Consider the following 4,717-nt stretch of genomic DNA (forward strand, 5'->3'; position numbering starts at 1 on the left):
ACAGGGTAATCAGTCGGTAACTGAGAGTACTCCTCAGTGTCTAGGAATGCTTCCTCATACAAGCCAAGCATAACTGAAAACTGAGTGATGCTCAAGCTATGGTGGTGTCCAAGTGCTCTAAACTGAATGGTGTCCAAACTGTCAAAGCTCGCGTAAGATCTATCAAACTCGAATGATGATAGCACCTCCAGTGCAAACTCTCGGATGGCTGTCTCTCTAATCGTCAATAACTGCCTCCAACCACCCACTGAAACGAGATCCTCGACCTCATCAATGAGCTCATCTCCCTGCTATAGATCTCTCAGTATACTCGTGTCCAGGAATCGAGTCTGTCCGAACCGGAGTCTCGATAAGCGCTCATAGTGAACCTGATGTTTTGGAATCGCGAAACTCATGCCCTCAGGCTCAGAGGATGACTCACGCGGCCTCTTATCAACTTGCTTCTTCGACCGAGGTGCCATAATCTGCAAAATTTAAAACAAAATCAATCAAACAAGTTGATAAACTAATGCTGTAGAAATCCATATGGTCGTGTGGATTTTCCGCATGCCCGTGTGGATCCACGGGGCATGAAAACCGCACGGCCGCGCTTCAAGAATCCAAAAATATACCGTGAAATCACTTCTACTTCGTTCGAAACATAAATCATCTTTCTAATTGAAGAAACGAAGCATTATTAACCAGATTAATCGATGGAAAACATGAATTGGCAAACAAAATGGTAATTATGGCTTACCGATGAGATGGAATGAGGAAATGAAGAACCGGCCAGAAAACCGCGTAAAAATCCTACCAAATTGGCGCTATGGAGTCGGAGACTGATGTGAGAATGTTTCCAAATGAATAGAGGACGTGAAGAGGGGGAGAAACTAATTTTCTTTAAAAAGAACTCGCTCCCCTTGGCGTACTGTGCATCTACACGGGCGTGTGGAAATTGCCCATGCCCGTGCGCCTCATTATAAGAGAGCCACAGGGGCGCACGCACGCCCCTGTGCTCTCTAAGGAAAACACTCCTTTGACTCTGACTGCTCTCACACGGGTGTGTGGAAAATACCCACGCCCGTGCGCCCGACCTATAGGGGCAGTCGCACGCCCTGTAGCTTCCCTGGACATCCGCAAAAAATGGCAAGTGTTCTACATGCCTGTGTGGAAATTCTGCACGGGCGTGGACAATCACATGCCCAACTCACAGGGGCAGCCGCAAGCCCTGTGTTTTCTCGGGATGGAGAGAACTCCTCTACAGAGGTTCGCACGGGCGTGTGGAAATTACGCACGCCCGTGTGTGGTTCACAAGGTTGCCCACAGGGGCGAGTCCACGCCCCTGTATGTTCTCGGGATACTCTGCCCAACTCTGCAGGAATTCACACGCCTGTGCGGAAATTACCCACGGTCGTGTGACAGTCGCATGGTCGTTCACAGGGGCAGCCGCACGCCCCTGTGCCTTCTCTGGATGAGCTCGCAATACAAATCCATGGGCGTGCGGAAATTCTACACGCCCGTGTGTCTTCACTAGATGCCTTAGAAAAACCTGCAAGCTCTGCAGAAAATTTCTGAACATGTTCATACACTCAGAGCTTGCCTAGTATGCAAGTTTTACCAGCGAAAAACATGGAATAAAGCTCAAACGACATAACTTCGCCAATTCCACATGAAAACACACGATGAAAATTCAATGCCCACAATAAAATCTCAGCAAAAGCATCTAAAAATCAAGACACCAACACTCCATAATTTATTCATGCAAAACACTACATTATTCAACTAAGAAAAACAGTAAACACTTGGGTTGCGTCCCAAGAAGCGCTTGTTTAACGTCACTAAGCTTGACGTACCTTGTCCTATCTCACGAGGGTTCATGAATGAAAGTTGCCCTCTTACCCATAGCTTGAAAGCATGATGTGGACAATCTAGTGAAAGTAGAGGGTGTATTATCGGGCATTGGGCCACCTAGCAATGGTTCATCCAACTCCTTCCATCCACGGACATCTCCAACAGCCTTGGATTGTTTCCGGTGGCGTCTCCTAGCCCTCTTCATTTTCCGGAGCACCTTCTTCAGAATCCCCGGGGTAGATGGTATTTCTACCGTTGATCCAAGCATCATTACATCTTCATGTCCCTCCTCTTGGTCGAACAAACCTTCAGACGGATCCGGATTGAACATTTCCTGCATGTATTCATCAACAATCTCATCAGTAGTGTCTAGAAAGTATAAAGTGTCATCAAAATCAAGAGAATGCCGCATGGCTTCAGCAAAGCGGTATGTGAGCTTGTCATCTCCAACTCTCAATGTGAGCTCTCCACCGTCCATGTCAATCAATGCTTTGGAGGTCCGCAAGAACGGTCTCCCAAGTATCAAGGGTACATCCGCATCCTCATCAACAACTATCACTACAAAGTCAACCGGAAAAATGTACTTATCCACCTTGACAAGCACATCTTCAATGATGCCTCTCGGATGTCGCACTGTTTGGTCCACTAGTTGCAAAGTCATCCGAGTAGGCCTAGGCTCGCCCAAGCCTAGCTTTTGAAAGAAAGTGTATGGCATGACGTTGATACTAGCCGCTGAGTCCGCCAATACCATTTTCTCACTTAAAATTGCCAATATTACACGGAATGATGAAGCTTCCTGGGTTCTTTCTTCTTGTTCGGCATGTTCTTTTGCAATACCGCCGAGCATGAAGCATCTAAAATCACTGAAGCACTTTCCTCCAACTTCCTCTTGTTAGTCAACAAGTCTTTCAAGAACTTTGCATACTTAGGCATTTGGGCTAATGCCTCAATAAAAGGAATATTGATGTGGAGCTGCTTGAACAAACTCAGGAACTTCTTTTACTGTTCATCCCCTTGGTCATTTTTCAATATAGAGGGATAGGGAATTCTTGGCTTGAAAGGGGGGATGCCACCTCTTTCTCTTTGCTCGTCCCCTCTTCTACCTCTATAACCTCTGGTGCGTGTTCTTTTGGCTTCTCACTCGGAAGCCTACCTTCAACCCTCACGCACCATTTCTCAAAGTGATTGCCTTCACATGCCTCTAGGGTTGGTCTCGTATTGCTCGGCAAGCTTCCATGTGGCCTTTCGAGAGAGACTCGCACTTGCCCCACCCCGATTTTCAAGGTTATGCAAAGAAGCGGTGTGGTTATAAGTGTAGCCCTCGGACCGACTCAAACCCTTGTATTCGCAGATTGTACAAATCTAGCCAAGTGCTTCTCTAAGTCAGTCATTCGGGTTTCCAAACCTGAGACTCTTTTTTCCACCTGAGGGGCTTGTTGTTGTTGTTGTTGGAAACCCGGTGGCCCTATGACCTTTTGTGGACCCTGATTACTCCATGAGAAATTGGGATGATTCTTCCAACCCGAATTGTAAGTATTGCTATATGGGTTTCCTTGAGGTCTCATGCCATTACCTACAAAATCAACGTTCTCCACCGAAGAACCATCACCAATAGAGATTGGGCAATCGGAGGGAGCATGTCCTCCTCCACACCCATTGCAATTAGTCATGGCCGCCACTCTATTTGAAGTTAGAAGATCTAACTTCTTACTCAAACTCTCCACTTGAGCCGCCAATGAAGTTACCGCATCTATTTCATAGAGACCGGCCACTTTTTTCTTCTCCCCAGTGTACCATTGGTAGCTGTTTAACCCCATTTCTTCAATTAACTGACGGGCTTCATCGGGGGTCTTGCTACCTAAGGTACCTCCTGCTACCGCATCCAAAAGTTAACTTGTACTCGGGTTCAAACCATTATAAAAAGTTTGGACAATCATCCACTCCAGGAATCCGTGTTGCGGGCACTTTCTCAGGAGCTCCTTGAACCTTTCCCGTGTCTCAAATAGAGACTCCAATTCCAACTGAACAAAGGATGAGATCTAATTCCTAAGCTTTGCAGATTTTCCAGAAGGGAAATAACGGGCAAGAAAAGCTTCTACCATTACCTCCCATGTGGTAATCGATGCTCTAGGTAATGAGTGTAGCCACTGCTTCGCTCATCCATCACATCCTAATTGAAAGCTTCATTGTTTTTCATTTATAGGTTGACAAGCTCCCCTTGCGTATATCCCACAAGTACACGGGTTTGTCGAAGTAATAATCCCGGATGAGCGGGTATCGAATCCACAGGGAATAGGGAATAAAAACACTTAATCCTATTCTTAGCTATGTGAAAGATCAGTAGTGATAAGTGTGAAAATGATTCAATTCCCAAAAGTAAAAACAACAAGTAAGAGAGCACAAGAAAAGGAGGAGGTAAGGCAATCGATAAAGATGGGGTACTCGGATAATGCTCCGCCTAAGATAACCGTGTCAAGTGCAAGAACCCTCTATTATGCTTCCTAATCGATGCAATGGTGAGTCATGGAAATCCTTAATTACATAGTCCCAAATCTAAGGTCAACTATGCCTAACTTTATACATGTCCCGGAGGAGAGATTAGATAACCTCTCAACCTCGCACTAGAATAGAGTTGCAAAGAGCTCTAGGGATTCCAAGTGATAATTTTGTTCCTAATTATAGACCTAACCCTTTGGTCCAGTGGAAGGTCCCTAACCATAATTAAGCCCTAGATACTAAGATCACCTCAACGCTTCACCCTTGCACGCTGCAACTAAGCCCCCAGTGGAGGGTCATCCCTTAGACCATTCACTCTATTATGGCCGCAAAGAACTGGGAGGAACGGAGGTAGAATCTATCACGCCGGAGGGAAAGAGGACGCCCTCAG

General features: G+C 46.1%; 1 non-coding gene across 1 annotated transcript; it reads left to right on the forward strand.

The window, feature by feature from the left end:
* Nucleotides 1-3,777: 3,777 nt before the first annotated feature.
* LOC120266977 lies at nt 3,778-3,884 on the forward strand. The gene has a single exon (XR_005538346.1). It is a non-coding gene; the product is annotated as a small nucleolar RNA R71 (small nucleolar RNA).
* Nucleotides 3,885-4,717: the final 833 nt, after the last annotated feature.

This window comes from Dioscorea cayenensis, chromosome 1 (assembly GCF_009730915.1).
Source record: "Dioscorea cayenensis subsp. rotundata cultivar TDr96_F1 chromosome 1, TDr96_F1_v2_PseudoChromosome.rev07_lg8_w22 25.fasta, whole genome shotgun sequence".
Taxonomy (NCBI): domain Eukaryota; kingdom Viridiplantae; phylum Streptophyta; class Magnoliopsida; order Dioscoreales; family Dioscoreaceae; genus Dioscorea; species Dioscorea cayenensis.